The following is a 23,318-nucleotide window of genomic DNA, read 5'->3' on the forward strand; positions in this document are numbered from 1 at the left end:
TCTTCTTTGACACACCTTTCCCAACTGGAGGCACCATGAAGAAGTAACAATTGCAGGTATGATCTGTTGGCTCTCTCCAAATCATTGGTACTGCAAAAGGCATAGATTTCCTTTTCCTGTTCAACCACTGGCAAAGATTTGTTGCACAAGTGTTGTAGCATATGTGTGGGGCCCACCTCTTCTCCTGATCTCCAATTTTGCAGCCAAAATAAAGGTGATAGGCTTTCTTAACCATAGTGGTTATACTGCGCTTTTGTGATGCAAAAGTCACTTCACCACAAACATAGCAGAAGTTATCTGCACTGTTCACACAAGTACGAGGCATCTCTGCTCACTTTGGCGAAACAGAAATGTGTCCCTTTGCAAAATCAAACCCTGACAAATAAGAGAGCACGACACTGTATGATTTCTAGAGCTGATATCGGGCAATTTGTTCAGCAGAGTGATGTAAGCTTCGTTATGATTGCATCATCCATGACTTCTAGGAATAACATGATGCAATTCATATCATGTATGACGCAATACCTGCTTCAGATTGCATCATTCATTGTTTTGCCTAAAAAGCAAGTACTGTCCAAACCCACTCATAGATTTATTCATAGATCCAGTCAAAGATGTATTTTAGTCATTTCTGGTTTAAATTGAGATCCCTTCCCTTTATAACTCACTTATCCTCCACCATTCCCAAGTCAAGGATCGTATATCCTGACCCAATAGCATATCTTGAAAACTAGAGCCAATTAACAATTTTAAGCATCATTTTCGTTCTCAGTGACCCAGAATTAGTAAAGTTTGACTACATTTATTTCAGAAGCATTTTGGCTGTAGAGCAGTGATATTAGGGTTGGAAGAAACCTCACGAGCTCATCTAGTCCAATCCCCTGCTCAAAGCAGGACCAACACCAACTAAATCATCCCAGCCAGGGCTTTGTCAAACTGGGGCTTAAAAACCTCTAAGGATGGAGATCCCACCACCTACCTAGGTAACCCATTCCAGTGCTTCACCACCCTCCTAGTGAAATAGTGTTTCCTAATATCCAACCTAGACCTCCCCCACTGCAACTTGAGACCATTGCTTCGTGTTCTGTCATCTGCTACCACTGAGAACAGCCTAGCTCCATCCTCTTTGGATGCCCCCTTCAGTAGTTGAAGGCTGCTATCAAATTCCCCCTCACTCTTCTCTTCTGCAAACTAAATAAACCCAGTTCCCTCAGTCTCTCCTTGTAAATCATGTGCCCCAGCCCCCTAATCATTTTTGTTGCCCTCTGCTGGACTGTCTCCAATTTGTCCATATCCCTTCTGTAGTAGGGGGACCAAAACTGGACACAGTACTCCAGGTGTGGTCTCACCAGTGCTGAATAGAGGGGAATAATCACTTCCCTTGATCTGCTGGCAATGATCCCACTAATACAGCCCAATATGCTGTTGGCCTTCTTGGCAACAAGGGCACACTGCTGACTCATATCCAGCTTCTGGTCCACTGTAATCCCCAGGTCCTTTTCTCCAGAACTGCTGCTTAGCCAGTCGGTCTTCAGCCTGTAACAGTGCATGGGATTCTTCCTTTCTAAGTGCAGAACTTTGCACTTGTCTTTGTTGAACCACATCAGATTTCTTTTGGCCCAATCCTCCAATTTCTCTAGGTCACTCTGGACCCTATTCCTACCCTCCAGCAAATCTACCTCACCCCCCAGTTTAGTGTCATCTGCAAACTTGCTGAGGGTGCAATTCATCCCATCATCCAGATCATTAATAAAGATGTTGTACAAAACCAGCCCCAGGACCAACTTCTGGGGCACTCCGCTTGATACCGGCTGCCAACTAGACATCCAGTCATTGATCACTACCTGTTGAGCCCAACAATCTAGCCAGCTTTCTATTCACCTTATTGTCCATTCATCCAATCCATGCTTCTTTAAATTGCTGGCAAGAATACTGAGGGAGACCGTATCAAAAGCTTTGCTAAAGTCAATGAATAACACATCCACCACTTTCCCTATATCCACAGAGCCAGGGCATGGTGCTTTGCTTATCTTTTATCAGCAGCTGGAGTGTTCGGGGAGTAGCTGAGGAGCACTGAAGTTGGTTGAAACCACAAAATGTGGCTCACTCTACTACTCCTGTATGATAAATCTGGAAGGTACTTTTAAAATGTGTATTAGAGAAATAATGCAGTTACTTGAATAATTCACAATAATTCAGCCCCCCTACACGAATAGAAACAGACAAATAGTTCAGCCATGTTGCCTTATGTTTTTTTCTCATATTTTTTTTTCTCATTGGAGATAAAGCAATAAGTTTTTATTCTTTTAAAGAATAAGCAATAAGCCTAAGGTTAAGAATACATCGAATATATGCAATATAAAGTCTTCTCAATCCCTCTTACTGAAATACATATTATTGGAAGTAGATACATATAGAAATTAATTTCCAAAATATAATCTTAATTATAAAAGAAATTAAACCATTATAAGAATATTTACTTGTAGTTATATATTTTATATTTTATTTTTATTTATTGTATGTATATTTTATTGGTACTGGGTATGACCCTAACCTGCATCTGACTGGGTGGGGCCTTGTGATAATGTGGTGGGGCTACTCATGGAAAAGTAGCTTCTATAAAATACTATGATGTTGCAACTTTCAGACCAAGGCGGGATCCTTAAAACCCTAGTCCCCACTGCATTGTGGTATTCCTTGATTGGAGCAAGGCTAAGGGACATCACCCTGACAAAAATGCGTCCTCGCTGAGGCGTTAGGCAGTCAGCAGCAGTTCTAATCTGTTGCTTTCTGGAAGAAGCTATAACCATTGAGGTACCAAACATCTGGACTCAGTCTGGCCTTTGGACTCTGTCTCAATGGTCTAAAGAGGAGATGGCAGGTCTAGCGTAGCCTCCACTCCTCCATACTCTTGCCTAGGCATATGTGTTTAAGGTCTTGGTGTGATGGTTGAGGACTCGGTAAGTGGCATAAGGAACCTGAGGTACCTGCCAAGGAATCCAAGCAGCTATCAAGGCATCCTGGAAAAGGTGAGCCAAAAAAGCCATGCCCAAACTCAATTTATCCTGGCCAAAATGAAATAAACAGACTCGCACGTTGGAATGTTCAGAAACTTGTAATAGGCTGCGTCACTCTCGAATTTGGCTTCTCAGCCATAAGCAGATTCAACAGGCACCTGATTAGACCTCTTACATATACACCATGATCCAGTGGACTGACAGTTGCCAAATATAAATATTTGATAGTAAAATCCACATAAATAAGTACCATTTTAATGAAATAACTTATCTAAAGAAGACACATTGTGCATTAATATCATGGTTAACAAATTTCTATGATGCAAGATTTCTAACTGCTTGATAAATAATGCAGATGAAAGTTCTTTTAATTTCAAGAACCTGTGAAAAGGACTGAAATGAAATTTCTTACTATGTATACAGAACAAACATAACCCTCCTAAAAGTTACAGGACACTGCTGTGATTTTTCTAAAAGACTTATTGCACTATTGAATTTCAATTTTTCCTTGGGAGTTTACGTAATTTCAAATATAATTCCCATAGTAAAACCCTTTTCAGTGATTGTCAGCTGGAAATTCCCTATACATTGAAGAAACCATTTCCCTTTGTTAGTATGAAATTCCCCATGCATCCAGAAATGCTTGCTAGCTTCAAACATGGACATCATACAACACAGTTTTCAAGGAGTGCTAAATGTTTAAAGAACAGGTGTTTTGCAGATACAGACTAAGACGGCTGCTACTCTAAATGTTTAAGCCATTTTTGGCTCCCAGGCTTCTCACACAGCATTTCATGAATCCTAAAAGTTGTGTGTTTGTGTTGGCAGAGAAGGGAACAGTGAAACCAGAGATCCCAAATCAAGCTGCAGCAGTTAGCAGTCTCATATCACTGGTACAACAACACATTATTCTGTTTTGGTAGTGGAAGCTGACTTGAAATCTTTTTATTTTTCTTTCCCTCTCCCTAAGGCCAAAACTCTAAGAAACAGACCAGTTGCATGGTGCTGTATATCTAGATATGTAAATTTACTCTACTTCCACCTGCACAGTGCTTGCTTCATGATGTGATGGGAATAAGTCAGCTGAACAACATTCTGTTGGATGTAGCAAATTCTACTTCTGTCAGCCCTTAGCATGCTGTGCCACCCTGCCGGCAATTTTAACATGTTTCAGTTCCACTTGAATATAACAAGGCATGACAAAGAAATGGTTAGGTTAATCTTTATGTGGATTAGGAACATTCTGAAAATCATGTAGCTAAGAGCTTGCCAGGTATGTTTCTCTTCCAATAATTATCTTTCAGGAAAAATATTTTTTTTCAGCTGAATAGCTTGTGTACTTCTAGTATGAAAAAAAGCAAGGCTATTTTAACACACATAAAAACAGAGTATATGCAGGGTTGCAATTTCTGGCCATATAGAGTATTGTTGGCACTTATTCATAATAATATTGCCCTCAGGCTACGCATGGTGCTTACACTGATAACAGTGGGAGTGCTATGCAAGGATCATGAGTGATATGATTTAACATGCTTGCTGATCACGGCCCTAATTTCTAATATTTCAGTTTTGTATTTCTCCATGGACTAATGGAAGGTCTTACAGCAGAAAGAATACGTAATCCCCACAGTGTGGATGTGGAATGGGGGATTCTAACTGATATCTGTGGGATTTCTCTGCACTGAAGGCACTGGACAGCCTTTCAGCATAGGGCCTTTCTCAGTTGAGGGAAAAAAAAGTAGTGCCTGTTTTCCCACAGCCTAATTGTTAATGCCCAATCTGTTTTTTATTTGTAGAATGTTTGTTTTTGACACCAACATGAACAAAAAAACAATGTTGTAAGACATTAAAAGTAAACTAGCAAACAAACCTTATCTTTATTCAAACTGTTTAACTTTACTCTGTAATCCCAGTTGTATAAATGTAATAACTGATGATCTATGATGAGCATAGCATATATGAGACATACTTGTGGTGCTTTTACTGCTCCCAACATGTCCTATGTGCTAGTCCTCTGTTTATCTAAAGATTTGCAGTCTTCTGTTTTGCTTGGAGTACTAGTCATAGAGGGCCATATAATTCAATGGAGTTGCACTCAACACTGACCATAAGAGGCTAGAAGCACACTAGAAAAATAACATATTATGTTAATCAAGAGATAAATTCAGATGATCTTAATTCTAACTATTTGCACTAAGATATGCTGGCAAATTCCAAAACTCTACTTGCACAATGATCCTACAAGATATTGAGTAATAACACAAAGCATTCAACCAAAGGAATGTAAGAAAGAAGCTTTAGATCATCAGAACAACTCTTATTAGATGGTAGACTGTTAGCTAGCAAGTGTGGAGAGATTCTGATTAATAGGCCTGAAGTATTTTTCAAGGAAATTGGGCCAAATCTTCAGCAAGCTCAGGACACGTTCAGAAATTTATCAGATGAAAATTATTGCATGCTTGGAAGTTTCGGATGAGTTTTGTTTAAACATGAAACTTGTGGGGGTGAAAAAAGAATAGGCATTTTTTAAATGCCCATTCACAAAATTCCTATGATTCATTCAATTTTGCCCAGATTTCCTCAGCACTCATAGAGGCAAAGTTCAATGACTAATGACTTCAGAATGATTGCCTTAGTGGGGGAACCCAAGAAAAGATCAAGTGAGAACATGTCCAGTCCTCTTAAATGTCTTAAAGAAACTACCAAACATGCAGATGCTATTGGGGATTTCTCCAAAAATCTTGAAAAACCTACTTTGGTATCAGCAGTTTATTGGGCAATTTTGAATCAACAAGTAATTGGGCAAACTTCCTTCTGATGAGGAAGGAGAAAGACAGCTCTCACAAGCACACCCACACCATTCCTTCAGTCAGGAAGAGGAAGGAGAGGAGTGAAGTGGTACTTCCAATGTTCCGTGTCTCTGTGGCTTTGGTGAACTCAAGTACAAAATACATATCCCTTGCATGATAGTTATGCTACTGAGCCAGAACTTTAAATAAGAAGTGTATAGAATACAGTGGTTTAAGTTCACAGATGGTTCAGTTAACCTCTCTTAGGTTTTGGATTGTGTGAGATCCCCTGTGTCTGAATCTTGCCAAAACTCAAAGCAAATTTCAGCTGCACCTGTTAAGTTTTGTTTGATTTCCTCATGAAATCAGAAATCCCTCCCTGAAAGTCAGCATGAAACTCAGCGAAGATTCACTGCAAGGTTCAGAAGTCTCAACAACCCTGGGTAGAGTTTCAGACTCTAATTTGTAAGAATGTACTGAGCTACCTATGTAAATATAGGGTGGGTCAATCGCGCTCTCTCTCTCTCTCTCTCTCACACACACACACACACACTTCTATTTAGAGACATGTTCCACCTCACTTCTTGTTCATTTTGGCATACTATTTCTTCTAAGGAAAATTTAAGGCCTTGATTTATAAGCAAGTTAGGAGTGCAAATATGTTTCTAATCCGAGTACTAAATGCAACAAGAACATCATCATCATCATCATCCTGGTAATACCCACAAAATCCCCAGCCCCCAAAAAAGCTTACATTCTGAAAGACTGCATGTATAAGGTGTGTAAATCTGGAAATGCATAATTATGTACATTAGTGTACACAACTACCCAATTGGTATGTATCATACCATGTGTGTATATTAGTTGTGTAGTCGCATGCACATTTTGCTCATGCAACTACACACCTAACTTGCTTAAAATGAGGTCTTAACTGTTCTAGCAAAGTGACAAAGAACACAGAAAATGTCTACTTACAGACATCTTGCATACTGTAAATAGTTTTAAAATGGCAGGGGCTCCTTCACACTGGAATTTATTTTAAATTATAGCAGTTGTGGTCATGACACATCTTAACAGTAGTTCTTTTCCTCTAAAATATTCAGAACAACATATATACTGACTAAGGCTATTTGAAACTTACCAAGTAAAATACTTCACTCTTTCCCCCACCATAACATGTTCTCTGGTCACTGGGGAAATAAATGTTTCTTGTGAAAGGAACCACATTGGAACAATTCAAATACATCAGAGCCTGGGGGTGCCTGCCAGGGCTAGTTTTAATGTATGTATTTTGTAAACTTTAAACAAGGGACTATATATGTTTACTCTATCAACATACACTTTGCCCTTGTTAAATAGTTCTGGAGGCTAGGCATTTTCAGGGCTATAAAGAAATATGTTTATAAATCACATTATAAAATGACTTGAGAAATCCTACATCTGATTAAAGCACAGGGCTGGGAGACAGAAGATCTCAGTACTTTGCCATTGACAACACTCAGTGCATTCATTCAGAGAAAAAAGGAGAATAGGAAATGCCAGGGAGGGGGAGAGTTGGGATAAATATGCTATATGTGCTGTATTTTCCCCTTAAAAATCAATATCCTTTGTAAGCTGCACTGATTCCTCTTCCACATTAAGGACCAGATCCTGTGAACAACAGAGTGCCTCTTGTGAGGGCAAGAATGACCTCAACTTCAGTTGAAAATAGAAGAGTTGAGAAGATTACTCATTTTGTTCAAGTCCGTCAGAATTTACAGTATCTAGGTCTAAGGGAGAAACCCATCATGCACCACAGTAGTGCTGGGCAGCCAAAGGAAATACAAAGGCAAAGCTATGCTGTTAGCGTAGGGGGTCTGTGGGGCATAGAAGGACAGTCACTAAGCATATATTATCTGGGGTTTGCAGATCAATAACTTGATTTCCCTGCAGACCATCAACCAATAGGATTTGGCAGGCAGGCCAGGACACCTGCTTTTTATGTACCTATATTGTCCCAACTCCTCTAGAGAATCTATGTGGTGGCTCTTCACAGATCAGAGATTTTTTTTGGGGGGGGGGGGGAGAGGGAAATGTTCCCCTTAGTGCAGGAAGGGAAAGAAACATCCAAAAGAGATGAAAATATTAAACACTGGATTTTTTTCACTAAACCTTCTAATTTTTGGGGATGTTTTTTTCCACTAGTATTTTATTTTAAATTGAGTCATTCTCCTTAACCATAAAGCATGATTAATATGGAACAACAGCTGTTTCTGTTGAAAAAGGTTAAAACAGTCACAAAACTTTCTGCATCATTCTCTTCATGAAGTTAGGTATTAACTTTAATTGTCGTGCTTGATGAGTCCTGCACCTACACTTAAAGGATCAAAAGAATCTTTTTCAAAAGTAAAACACCCTTAGACATTTTGGAACTATAGGTATGAATTTTCAATGACAAATGCAACTCCTTTTTTAATTATACCCAAGACTACAGTGTAGCATGTCTTTTGAGGCAGTCATAGTCTAGAGATCCGAAGATAAGATTCACTACTGGTGGATCTTACAAAATTAAATTCCCAAGAAATTGAAGTTTTATCTCTGACACATTCTTGTACAGCATCTTGGCACTAATAGATCTGCCTTTCTGGAATATTTGTGAATGTTCCCAATCACATGCTCAACTTTTCTGTAACTCATATAGAGCTACAACTATTTAAAGTGTGTTTTTTCTCTTAGATATGACTCTGTAAAAGTTGCATCCTGGATTTCCATATTTATTTATTGACCCATTTATTTCTAAGATCACATTTGTTCCATGTACAAGTAAAAATAGTGGTGTGGAGGAGTTTGAAATACTAACCTTGAAAATTCAACTTAGATTCTGAAATTCAAGCTGTGTTCTTTGTGGATTGTGCATCATCAGCAGCATCATTCTTAGAGATTCTTTATCTTCCATGAGGATGTACAAGTGCAACAGTTACAGAAGTCATAATTTGACTATGCCTTAAGAAATATTTGAATAAGGACTATGGTCTGGCTCACTTTCTTTTGCAGAGATGTCTTTGCAGCACTAACAGAAGTAAATAGTGTGGGGGGGGGGAAAAACCCAAACATTTTAGTCAGTAAAATACTCAGGAGTCTGATTACATACTGAGCAGATCCATTATGAAAGAAGTTGCTGTTTTTACAATGACTTCTTTAACCACAACCACACTTTAAGCTTCAAGTATGTGCAACCTTCTCCTCACACTATGAAGGCAGATAGGGCCTTAGTCAGGCCCACATTCTGCCTTCTGGAGAGATTTGTGCCTCCAGAGGTGCATGTGATTGTCCCTGGCTCTTGCATAAGGTGCAAAGAGGGAGTGAAGAAAAGCCATCTTGTACTGTTTCCAAACCAGAACACCCTTGTGAATTATGGAAGCAATCTGGTCCTGGGTAAGGATCTCAGGATTTCCCCTTAGAGTTTAGAAAATCAAGCAACATTTTAAAATCATGTGAATCAGGCAGGCAATGAGTCAAACCAGATTTGTTTCAACAGAACCAGTCTCAACAAAAAATGAGAGAGTAGACATCATCTCTGAGGAATCTGAAAGAACATGTGTGATAAATGAAGGGAGGGAGAGTAGCTCCCTTTTATGGACACCCAGCCAGCCAGAAGCTACAAAATCCCTCTTAGTAGCTGTTCTCTAATTGCTCTGCCTGTAAGTGGTTAAAAAGTCTCACTGTTATGCATAGGTAAAAGGAAGTGAGTGGGAACCTGACCAAAAGAGCCAATGGGAAGGCTAAGATTTTTTAAAATTGAAGAAAGACTCCCCTTTTGTCTGTTTGTGGTTGTTCTCCCGGGGAGAGGCAGACAGGGCAACAGCTATGCTGTAAGAAGCTTGGGCCAGGTATGGAAAACTCATCAGTATCATACCTAGAAACTACTCATTTAAAACCCCATATATGTAAGTAGACCAGGAAATGTCTAGAAAGACACAATTAGGTTTATCCCCTTTATTTCGTTATGGCTTGTGGATTCCTCTGTGCTAACCCCAGGTGCTTTTGTTTTGCTTGTAACCTTTAAGCTGGACCTCAAGAAAGCCATTCTTGGTGCTTAATCCTTGTAGTTGCTCTTTTAAAATCTGGCAATAGCCTGAGTTCCCAGATGTATTTTCTTTCTTTTTTTTTATTAATAAAATTTACCTTTTTTAAGAACAGAATTGGATTTTTGTGTCTTAAGAGTTTGTGCACATGTTGTTTAATTAGCTGGTGGCAACAGCGGATTTCCTTTTCTTTTTCAGCACTTGCCCAGGGGGTGGGGTGGGAGGTATGAAAGGGCTTGAGGATACCCCACACGAAGGAATTCCCAAGTGCGCCTTCCTGGTCTCTCAAAGGGGTTCTGCACTTGGGTGATGGCAGCATCTACCAATCCAAAGTCAGAGAGAAGCTGTCACCTTGGGAGTTTAATACAAGCCTGGAGTGGCCAGTATTAATTTTTAGACTCCTTGCGGGCCCCCACGTTCAGCACTCAAAGGGTCCATTGTGCTAGGTACTGTACAGGTTAGAAGGCATCCCCTGCTCCAAAGGGCTTACAGTCTAAATAAAGAAGACAGACAGCGGGTGGGGGAAAGGGACTAGACATAGCGGGGTGAACAGAGCAATGGTTTGCCAGTTTCATGTTAGTGTCATATTTTTTTTCCTTTTAAAAATTATTTAAATAAATGTTGGGTGGGTTTTTTATTTCCTCTACTTTATTTTTGTTTATATTAAATGCATAACAGGGAAAAGGAAGAAAGAATGGGGAGAGATGCTGGGGGAAGGAAGGAGAGGAACATGGAGGGCAGGTAGAATGAGACTGAAGCACAGAGACTAGAGCTGGTTGAAAAATTTCAAAATTTTATGGAAAAACAGGAACACTTTCTTCATCAGATTCATTCCATTATTTGAACAGCTTTAAGGGAAAGGGCAGGAGGGAGCTGGAGCCAGCAGTCAATCAGCAGAGGAGAAAACATGTTCAGAGAGAAAAGTGTAGAAAACTACCTGATGGTATCATCAGTGTCTGACAGTCCTAACTGAGGCTGCCGCCTTGTCTGCTCCTGCTGGCTGAAATTTCTCTGGCCCCCAGTGCTGCCAGTGCACTAGAAATTCTAGAAAGTCCACATAGCTAAGGGAAGGTTTGAGGAAGATGGTTAGCACATGGATCCTAGTATACCTAGTGAGGAAGGGGACATCCCTTGAACATACTGGGACTGGAGCTACCAATTCCCCCATCCAGGTGGGCCTCTTCTTTTCCCTTCACAAACCTGGGCCTCTTCTTTTCTCTTCACAAACCTTAGTACTGCAGTATGTTCTAAAGCAGCTTTTGCATTTACTCCTGCTGGCTTCCATTTTTATGGCCCCTTGGGCTGGTTCTGTCGAGGTGCTACCTGCATAGGTGTCTAAATAAATAGAAGGATAAATAGATGGCTAGTCCCGTGCTAACTAGCCTACTGTTATCCTTTTGACCTCAGTAGTTAGCCAATGTTTGGGACCTTGCAAGGTTGTTTCTGTTAAAATTGGTGAAATGAGTCAGGTAAATATTTGGTGTAATCTCATGGGCGGCTTGTGAGCCCCCCTTTCGGGAGGCTAGTCATGTGGCCCAACCCCTTCTGCCCAAGCCCACCCCACCCACTCCCACCCACTAGACAGGGTAGGCCCACTGCTCAGTGAGGAGGGAGAAACAGTAACAGAAAACTTGGAAATGGCAGAGATGCTTAATGACTTCTTTGTTTCGGTCTTCACCGAGAAGTCTGAAGGAATGCCTAACATAGTGAATGCTAATGGGAAGAGGGTAGGTTTAGAAGATAAAATAAAAAAAGAACAAGTTAAAAATCACTTAGAAAAGTTAGATGCCTGCAAGTCACCAGGGCCTGATGAAATGCATCCTAAAATACTCAAGAAGCTAATAGAGGAGGTATCTGAGCCTCTGGCTATTATCTTTGGAAAATCATGGGAGACAGGAGAGATTCCAGAAGACTGGAAAAGGGCAAATATAGTGCCCACCTATAAAAAGGGAAATAAAAACAACCCAGGAAACTACAGACCAGTTAGTTTAACTTCTGTGCCAGGGAAGATAATGGAGCAAGTAATTAAGGAAATCATCTGCAAACACTTAGAAGGGGGTAAGGTGCTAGGGAATAGCCAGCATGGATTTGTAAAGAACAAATCATGTCAAACCAATCTGATAGCTTTCTTTGACGGGATAATGAGTCTTGTGGATAAGGGAGAAGCGGTGGATGTGGTATACCTAGACTTTAGTAAGGCATTTGAGACGGTATTGGATGATATTCTTATCAATAGGCAAATACAACTTAGATGGGGCTACTATAAGTTGGGTGCATAACTGGCTGGATAACCATACTCAGAGAGTAGTTATTAATGGTTCCCAATCCTGCTGGAAAGGTATAACAAGTGGGGTTCCGCAGAGGTCTATTTTGGGACCATCTCTGTTCAATATCTTCATCAACGACTTAGATATTGGCATAGAAAGTACGCTTATTAAGTTTGCAGATGATATCAAACTGGGAGGGATTGCAACTGCTTTGGAGAATAGGGTCATCATTCAAAATGATTTGGACAAATTGGAGAAATGGTGTGAGGTAAACAGGATGAAGCTTAACAAAAACAAATGCAAAGTGCTCCACTTAGGAAGGAACAATCAGTTTCACACATACACAATGGGAAGAGACTGTCTAGGAAGGAGTATGGCGGAAAGGGATCTAGGGGTTATAGTGGACCACAAGCTAAATATGAGTCAACAGTGTGATGCTGTTGCAAAAAAAGCAAACATGATTCTGGGATGCATTAACAGGTGTGTTGTGAGTAAGACACGAGAAGTCATTCTTCTGCTCTACTCTGTGCTGGTTAGGCCTCAACTGGAGTATTGTGTCCAATTCTGGGCACCACATTTCAAGAAAGATGTGGAGAAATTCAAGAGGGTCTAGAGAAGAGCAACAAGAATGATTAAAGGTCTTGAGAACATGACCTATGAAGGAAGGCTGAAAGAATTGGGTTTGTTTAATTTGGAAAAGAGAAGACTGAGAGGGGACACTATAGCAGTTTTCAGGTGTCTAAAAGGGTGTCATAAGGAGGAGGGAGAAAACTTGTTCACCTTAGCCTCTAAGGATAGAACAAGAAGCAATGGGCTTAAACTGCAGCAAGGGAGGTTTAGGTTGGACATTAGGAAAAAGTTCCTAACTGTCAGGGTGGTTAAACACTGGAATAAATTGCCTACAGAGGTTGTAGAATATCCATCTCTGGAGATATTTAAGAGTAGGTTAGATAAATGTCTATCAGGGATGGTCTAGACAGTATTTGGTCCTGCCATGAGGGCAGGGGACTGGACTCGATGACCTCTCGAGGTCCCTTCCAGTCCTAGAATCTATGGAACTCTGAGTCCACCCCCTTCCCGCAGCCAGAGGAGCCCCAGCTGAACAGCCACATGCTGCTGGCCGGCCTCAGCACCAGCCCCAACACTGGGCCGCCCGTCAGCCCCAGACACCTGTTGGCCTCCGGAGGGGGGTTAGCTTCCGCTGGCGTGGAGGAGAGGGAGCAGCATGGGTGGGGCCAGGGCTTGGCTTTGGGGAGGCTTAGCCTCCCCCGGCCTATTAGACCCGCCGCCCATGTGTAATCTTGTTTAATCACAAGAAATGTGCACAAGATCCTGCTTCCATGAACACAACAGAAACAGCAGGCAGTTCCCTTGCTCAGAAATCCCAAAGTCTGGAGCTCTAGCAACCTCTATGTGCAAGAAGTTCTGTTGCTTCTTTCTATTTCTTCTCAGGGTCATGCTCACAAGTCCTCCTCTGGCTTTCTCTGCCCATACACATATACATATCCTCACACTTGTGTTTGCGAACTGGAACTCCTGTTAATCTATCTGGGGCCTTGTCTATAGTACATGGTTAAGCTGAAGCAAGGCAGCTTATGTCAACTTAGCTGTGGATGAGTCTAAACTTCAATTTCACTCCTGCCGACGTAACTGCCCCACAACACTGAATTAATAACACCACTACCCCAAGAGGCATAGCGTCAAGATCAATGTAGTTAGAATCAGTGCACAGCCAGTGTCGACACTGTGGTACTTATATAGATTGTTCCTGGCCTCCAAGAGGTGTCCCAGAATGGGACCCTAACTGCTCTGGTCACTGTTGTGAACTCTACTGCCCAGGGACCAGATGGATGGGAAACCACCCTTCCTCTTTAAAGTCTGGTGAATTTTTGAAATTCCTTTTCCTGGTTGCCTGGCTTGGCGAGCACCACCTAGCAACTCTCCATTGTTGTGTGCAACTGCCCAGCTGACGATGCTAGTTACACACAGCAGAGAGGCTCCTGTCTGCAGTACATGGGAGGTATTGGATCTCCTGGGTCTGTGCGGAGAAGCAGCTGTGCAGGCTCAGCTCTGATCCATCTGTAAAATATCAATATCTGCACCATCTGCAGCTGCTCCATGACATTGAATTGTTTCTTCTATGTCCCACAACAATCTATCCTCCAAGGAATCATCATGTTCCCCACGCTTCCTCTTGTAGCTCTGCAATCACTGCCATCTGTGAAGGTACACTATAGGGCAGGGGGTGGCCAAACTTTGGCTCGTGAGGCCAAATCCCCCCCCCCATTATTTGCCTACCAGATTGGGGGAGAGAGGAGGAGATGACCGGTGCCTGCTGAAAGTGGCGGGGGGCACAATTTAAAAGTCCCTCCCCCCAACAGCTTGAGTCACATCCCCAAGACACTCCCCCGGTCTTACCCTCAGTGTCCCCTTCTTGCAGCTCCCAGGTGTTAGCTTTGCATGGAGAGGCAGTGGCAAAGAGCTGGGAGCTGCAGAGAGGGTCCACTGCTTTAGCTCCTTGGGGAGAGGCAGTAGCAAAAGCAGTGTCTCTCCCTGCTGCTCCCAGATCTTTGCTGCTGCCTCTCCCCACAGCTGCAGCTCCCAGCTTGCCGGCTCCAACAACTGTCACGCAGGGAGGGGTGTGGTGGCAATATGTGACCAAGCAGGGGCAGCAAACCCTGGCAAAAATCTGGGGGGCATGTGTCCCCAAGTGCCCCCCTCACACACCTCACATTTGGCTGAAGCCCGAGCTGTGGCAGGTGCACCCCACAGGGCTGATGCCCGGAGCCCTGATGCCCCAAGCCCTGGTTCTTGAACTTCTGAAGTTAGTCATATGCGGCTCAGAGGGTCAGTAAGTTTGGCCACCCCTGCTAAAGGGGGACAGAGGAAGGGCTTTTTGTGACTTCTCCCCAGCCAACGCATCTCTGGTGGATTGGTTGTAATTTGGGCCAGAGTTTGGATTTGAAATTCATTCAATTTCTAATGTAAACCATTATGAACTCCAAAATATGATGCCAAGAGAATATTCTGGTTGAAAAATGTACAAAAATATCAATAAAACGTTACAAACCCTGCAGTTAGAGAAGGAGTTCTACTTGTCTGGCACAGAAATGATGACATTACAGAAACCACAGAACTTGAAAATACTAATTTTTACATTAAAGCACCAGAAAATCCAAGCCAACAATTTCAAACTGTGGTTTTATCTACTATTAAAAGATCTATAACAAGCAACTTCCAGAATCAGCATGAAACCTAATTATAGAAGATCTCTGCTGTAGCTGCTTCTATTTACGTCTCCAAAACCACAGAAGCAAATAATTCAGGCTGTCCTACAACATCAGCATGTTCTTGCCCTTTCTTTTGCTGTCTTGATGACACTTTTGAATGCATTTGCTACATGTCTCTGGCACTGATCATGTTCACTTTGAACTCTATTGCAAAACTTCAATTAACTCCATAGGAGAAAGATGAAATCCTTTATCTAAAATATTACCTACCACTAGACATCAGAAATGCAAATGCAATTTTATTTTTAACAGTGTTAATTGTTTCTTTTGAGCACAGTCATTCAATGAACCATTTCCTAAAAATAGGTGCAATTCCAATTTCCTATGCAAAGGCCTAGTAAAAAGTCATTGCATAGAAGAACTATAGAGGTGTTGGGGGAGTCATGCAGCATGGGATGTAGCAATGGTTCTTGCCTGCTGATAACCCTTAAGCAGGGTTTAGTCCAAAGATCAGCACAGGTCTCTTGCCACTGCCTGGACATTTGATCAGCTAACCCACAACCATGTTTGGCTATGGGGCTTGGTTGTGCAGCACAAGCCACTCTATGTGGCTTCTCCATTTCCCAAATCTAATCACAAAATTGCAGTCTTTCCATTGTGTTTTGGCTCTTTCATGGTCATGCCAGGGGCTGCAGGCTTTGAACTATATAATATTTTAATTTAAATTAATTACATTCAAAAGCTGCAGAGAAAAGGTGTCAGTTATAATGCAGTTTTGTATCACTCCTGTCTGGGGGTACACAGTTGTTTCATGAATAGTGGGCTGTGATAGCTAGGCCATAAGCTGGGAGGTCAGGATCAGTGTTTCTTGCCTGTCTGGTCCTGCCTAGGGGGTGAGCAGGTGACAAGTTTTCTCCCCCTTCAATCCTAAACCTAGACAGGAAGATCAAAGTGGCCCATGAATTTCCAAGTCACAACAAAAAGCATCAAAGAGTCCTGTGGCACCTTATAGACTAACAGACGTATTGGAGCATAAGCTTTTGTGGGTGAATACCCACTTCGGATCACAGGGCCTTTATATGCATAGCCTCTTAAAAGGTACATCTACACTGCAACTAAAAACCTATGGCTGGCCCATGCCTGCTGTCTTGGACTCATGGAGCTGTTTAATTGTGGAGTGGATGTTTCAGCTTGGACTGAAGCCTGGACTCTAGGACTCTGCAATGAGGGAGGGTCCCAGACCTTGGGCTGCAGCCTGAGTCCGAACGTCTGTACCACAATTAAACAGCTCCATACCCCGTGCCCCGTGAGCCTGAATCAGCTGGCATGGGCCAGCCGCAGGTTTCTAATTGCAGTGTAGCCATACCCAAAATATCACTTACAGTGCTTCTGCTGAAGGTCATCCCTGTCTCAATGAGTAGATAAACCCTTTTGTTTTGTATTTATTTTGAATGTTTACACATAATTATGTTACTGCTTAGAGATCTTGAACGGTTTGTTAATTGAATATTTTAAAAATACTTTTCAATTCATCTTTAAAACGCTGGCCAGTTTATACAGTACCTTTATACTAACATTTTTGTAATCATTGCTTCCTTGCCCCCTCCCCCCGCCCCACAAGTAATCCTCTTTGTATTTATCTCTTCAGAGAGTTACAGCATTTGCTTTGACATCAGTGCTTGCAGCTCAGTAGGCATCCCTTGAGTTGAATATGTAATCATTTATGAATGGTTTGCATCTGTGGCATGTATCTACTGTTGCCAGCATGACATTGGTTTTGTTGGTTTTTATATTATTCTGCACAAAATTGTAATCATATGTTTTGTGTCAATATCCAATGAAAAGACAGAAGATAATTGGGTCAAGATTATGTTACTGACATTGTCTTTCAGCTTGCCAATATTGAATCTCTAAGGTAGCTCAGAATGTGATTATAAACTGTAAAAAAGTCTTACACATATGGAAGCTTCTGACTGTTAGGTGCACTAGTGGTGGTGACAAGATGCTTTAAGATACTCGATCAGGTCAGTTGATGGATAGATATTTTTATGGAGGAACAAGATGTTAAGTTCGGATTCTAAAAAAAACAAACAAAAACAAACAAAAAAAAACATAGCTGAAGCACCTGCTTGGCATTATCATTGAGAAGATGTGAAAAAAGAACCAGACTGACTGCATTGTGCCACTTTTCTTGTGGCATGCAAGTACCACAGCACTAAAGTCACTGGGGAAAAGAATTATATTATGATAAGATCTTTCAGATAAAGGGCTACTGAACAAGTTGAGAACACTTCTTTGCAGGGGGTTTGTTGTTTTCTTGGCCAGGAGATATCAGTTAATCACTGTCTTATCTTTTGTGGAAACTCTGCCTTTATGAGCCTTAGAATGTTTGACATTCATGAATCAATGTACTAGGCATGGGGACTGAACAGAGTAGTGATGTGCCTTAGCCATAATAAAAGATATACTGTCAGAATAACTCCCCACTACAAAATAAATGTATATTGATCATTTTTATTCAGAAATCCTTTAGACTAAGCAAGAGTAAGAAACAAATCTTTTTGGGTGATAATCAAGCAATTTTCATTACTGGTAATTTAAAAATCATTAGGAAATTATAACTTTCTATGTCTATAAGTTTTTCAAGGAAGAAATCTTCTTTCTGTACATCATTCCCAAAGAGTGATCCGTCATAGAGCTCAGCTTCACAGCTAGCAAGAATAAATGAAATTCTGCAACGCCACCGACTGCTTGAGGTTCCCCAACAAACCTGTTCCTGCTAGTAGATCTGAAATCCATGATTTTTCATCTGACTCTTGTTTGATTTAGAAAAACAAGGATCATCAAAAGAAGATCTTGGAAGTGTTGTGTTTAAGTAAAACTGATCAAATTGGGGGTTAAACTAGATGACCCTTGTGGTCCCTTCTAATCCTATGGTTCTATAATTCTAAGAAATTATTCTCTGTGGATATTCTTTGTGAGGTTACTTCTTGTTTCATCATTCATGAACCAATCCTGATTTCAACAAATGTATTTGATATTTGTAAGTATTTTCCCAATAGTTTATACAAATACATTTCAGCCTAACGTGCTCAAATTGTTCTCTTCATCATTCACGTTTCATAGTATGTAAAGTGTCACCAAAGTCACAGTTTCAGCTCCCTGACTGAATGACTTGAACTTTTAAAATAAAAGGATAAGTACTGAATTGTAAATATGAAACAATGAACTTTTAATATGAATTATTGGATTAATAATCATTAGTGCTAAAATTCACAAAAAACTTTCCAAGATTCACAAATATTCCCATAAATACCTGTCAGCCACATAAATACTAATAAACAACAAATAAAAATAACAGCACATTAAAATCCACTAGTATATTTGCAAAAATAATTCAATTGCTTTTTTGTACTATCCAACCAGTTTAAAGTTTGGTATGTGGTGAGATAAGGAACTAAGGGAGTCCAGTGGTTTTGCTTGGATAAGCATCAGAATGTATCCAAACCTTCCTTCTTCTTTTAAACTTCCAGTAACCCCCAGGCCTCTCAACATTTATTTTAATTATGCCTACAAATGTTCTAGGCACCTTACAGAAACAAGCTCCTCCTTTATCCTCTTCCACTCATCTGTGGTTTTGAGCTTCTTGAGTGACAGGCAAAATATAAGGTTGTCAATAGCAATGAGGATGGATTTAAAAAAAAAAAAAAAAAAAAAAAAAGGCTCATCAGATGATACCCACAACCCAAACACTTTTCCTCTGATTCCCAATAGGCTTCCAACAGAAGGTGACACCTTAACCCTCCTCTTCAATAGGCATTTATTAACTTTCCTTGCATCCATCTGGCCTCCTTCCAGCACTCTTTGACCCTTCTCTGTGTGGTGTTACATAGCTTGATACAGTTAGAGAATATTTATACATGGCTGTGCAATCTGTGACAGTTTGGAGTACTGTCCCTGTGGATCATAAATAAAGAAAATTACTCAGCTGTACAGTGCTTTTGCTCTATTTTAATTCAAGTATATACGATTTTGGCAATGACAGATTAATTTTTATGTTGTACCATATCTATTCTCATTTTATTGACTACTATGATCATGATACAAAGCACACTCTTTATTCTGAGTTTTATCTTCATAATGGAAGATGGCCTAGTGAGGTGTTTTATTGAATGTCTGCTATAGCAGCATATAAAATTAACATGAGAATGAAGGCAACTAATATTAGCATTCTGTGTACTGTATGGCTCATAAACTTCTGTTCTTCATTACTGGACTTTTCCAGATATCCAGAGGAAAAAGTTACCTATTACTGAAAGTCTAAAAATGTATCAGTGTACCTACCACACTCCAAGTAAATTGATAGGTGCTTCTGCTGGCAGTAGCTGGCAGTAGTGGTTATTATCTATTGCAGATGTGCATCAGGATCCCAATGTGGGATTGAGGCCCCTCTGCACTAGGCACTGTCCAAATATGTAAACACAACGATGGTTCCTGCCCTAGCTCCTCAAATGTGTCGCTGCATCTTCCGGCAGATCCCTTCAGCCCCTCAAGCTGCTCTGCCACTGCTAGCTGCTCAGGTCCCTTCCCCCAGTGTGATGAATCAGACTGATTTGCGGGTGCTGGCTACTTCCCATTGGCTCTGGTCTGGAGTTCTCTGATTGGCCAGAGGCCTTGCCAGTCCCATGATCATGACAGATTCGCATGGGGAGGGGACCAACGAACCAAACTCACAGAATTTTAGTAAGGGATCAACTGTCCCCTTATATTTGCATAAGTTGTTAGCTTCAGTAATTACAGAAGACCACAAAAATTAGTAAATTCCTGTCAATGCAAATTCAGTATCAATAAACTAAAATTTATTGATACTGAATTTGCATTGACAGGAATTTACTAATTTTTTGGTCTATGTATCAATCCTGGTTACTCTCCTTCTGGGAAGAAATCCACTTTCCTAGTCATACTGTTCTTTTAAAACTTTTTGAAGAATAATTGGTCCTGCCTTTTCCTTTTCTTTTTTCTAAACCCCAGCCAGTTCACAAAAAATGTGTTTCCCCCCCTCTTATTATACTACAAAAGTAGTAATCTGACAAACTATACTAATTTAATACACATGATTTCCAAGTGCCAAAGTCCTAAATAAAATCTCTTTAGTCTATAAGAATATTTGATTAGATTAAGAAAAAAATCGTGAATTGTTTTGGCAAGAATGTAATACCCAACTTAAGAAACCTTTAAGTTTTCTTTTATAGGACAGAATAGAGTTTGTTACATATGGAACTTTTCATACAGAGGCTATCTCAGGTTGTTCACAATAATGAGCTAGAAAGCTGCTACAGCATCTATTGAGCAGGCAAAAGAGACAGCCATTATGTGTTCAGAAATAGGTTACACAAAATCTTATGTTATTAGAGCCAATTTACTGAGATGAGAGGAAATGCTAGCCAGGACGTTGAAGACATGACTCGTCAACTCATGAAATTACCCATTGCTGACAAAGAACGTCAGCAACTGGTGCAGTTGAACCAGGGTGGAATATAGTTTAACTGAAGGTTTAAATGAGGCCAAACTGTGTTTATCACCGTTTCAGAAACCATTGTTAAAATCTTGCAGTTAAATCATATTCAGCACCAGTTCAGCTGCACCCATTCCTGTTAACCGTTAACAATAGCAATTCGCTACCCAAGATTAGTGGTTTGAAAAACCATCAGGCAGTATTTTTCTGACTTAGCTATGTACTCTTGTGCCTCCAAAGACCTCAAGCCACCATCCAGAGGACAAGCAGGGAGGGGCAAGAAGCTAGAACTTGGTGTGAGGAAAAAGGTAAGTCATAGGAGAGATTCAAAGAGGGGAGAGATATAATCAGAACAATATGTGAGGAAGATAATGTTGGGAACAAAAGAGAATGGTTTAGCTTTGCACCAATCCTGCTAATCAATCTGAAAGTAGACTTGATGAACTCCAACATAGTTCCATGCATGTCCCTGCAGCTGGAAGGTAGGTCCCTTTGTGGTAGACCTGGTTTAAATTGATCAAATTTGTGAAAATTAAGAATTTTGAATTTAAAAAACGGGAAAATGACAACAAAATGTTCATGATTCCTCTGTAGAGGACACTAGGTAAATTGCTTATAAGGGTTTTGTTTTCTTCACAGAAAACAACAAATTAACCAAGTGCAGTTGGTGAACTGTGTGTCTGGCAGACGTGCCCCACTGTAGCAAAATCAACATATCAATGATTTCAATTCATTGTTAGTTAAAGCACAGGATTTGCCTGGGGTCCAACAGTGAAGTGTCAGAGCCACATTTTCCTCTCAGGTACAATGAGGCAATTCCACTGACTTTAAAGGTGTTGCATGAGCCATTAGCATTGACTCACGTAAAGTCTGAGTTTGGTTTCTATGGTGCCACCCTAAATGTTCTAGTGATTCAACTATAGTAATTGAGTACTTTTGCATACCTCTTTGGTACTTCTATTTTCTAGGTTTTAAGTGAGTCCATGAGAGCTGGCTTATTTTAAAGAAGCCTTATTGAGGGTGCAGGAACAAACCATCCTGAAGTGCAGAAAGAATAGCAAATATGGCAGGTGACCAGCTTTGCTTAACAGTGAAATCTTCAGTGAGCTTAAACTCAGAAAGGAAGCTTACAAGAAGTGGAGGAGTATAAACATATTGCTAGAGCATGCAAGGGTATAATCAGGAAGGCCAAGGCACAATTGGAGTTGCAGCTAGCAAAGGATTTGAAGGGTAACAAGAAGGGTTTCTACATGGATGTTAGCAACAAGAAGATGGTCAGGGAAAGTGTGGGACCCTTACTGAATGGGGGAGGCAACATAGTGACAGATGATGTGGAAAAAGCTGAAGTACTCAATGCTTTTTTTGCCTGGGTCTTCACAGACAAGGAAAGTTCCCAGACTGCTGCACTGGGCAACACAGCATGGGGAGTAGGTGAGCACACCTCAGTGGTGAAAGAACAGGTTAAGGACTATTTAGAAAAGCTGGACATGCACAAGTCCATGGGTCCAGATCTAATGCATCCAAGGGTGCTGAGAGAGTTGGCTGATGTGATTGAAGAGCAATTGGCCATTATCTTTGAAAATTCATGGCGATCCGGGGAGGTCCCAGATGATTGGAAAAAGGCAAATATAGTGCCCATATTTTAAAAAAGTGAAAAAAAGAGAACCCAGGGAACTACAGACCAGTCAGCCTCACTTCAGTCCCCAGCAAAATCGTGGAGCAGGTCCTCAAGGAATCCATTGAAGCACTTGGAAGAGAGGAAGGTGATCAGGAACAGTCAACATGGATTCAGCAAGGGCAAGTCATGCCTGACCAACCTGATTGCCTTCTGTGATGAGATAACTGGCTCTGTGGATACTGGGAAAGTGGTGGATGTGATATATCTTGATTTTAGCAAACCTTTTGATATGGTCTCTCACGGTATTCTTGCCAGCAAGGTAAAAAAGTATGGATTGGATGAATGGATCATAAAGGTGGATAGAAAGCTGGCTAGATTATTGGGCTCAACCAGTAGTGATCAATGGCTCGATGTCTAGTTGGCAGCTGGTATCAAGTGGAGTGCCCCGGGGTTGGTCCTGGGGCTGCTTTTGTTCAACATCTTTATTAATGAACTGGATGATGGGATTAATTTCACCCTCAGCAAGTTCGCAGATGACACTAAGCTGGGGGGAGAGGTAGATAAGCTGAAGAGTAGGGATAAGGTCCAGAGTGACCTAAAGAAATTGGAGGATTGGGCCAAAAGAAATCTGATGAGGTTCAACAAGGACAAGTGCAGAGTCCTGCACTTAGGAAAGAAGAATCCCATGCAATGCTACAGGATGGGGACCGACTGGCTAAGCAGCAGTTCTGGAGAAAAGGACCTGAGGATTACAGTGGACCAGAAGCTGGATATGAGTCAGCAGTGTGCCCTTGTAGCCAAGAAGGCCAATGGCATAT

Source organism: Trachemys scripta, chromosome 5 (assembly GCF_013100865.1).
Source record: "Trachemys scripta elegans isolate TJP31775 chromosome 5, CAS_Tse_1.0, whole genome shotgun sequence".
NCBI lineage: Eukaryota > Metazoa > Chordata > Testudines > Emydidae > Trachemys > Trachemys scripta.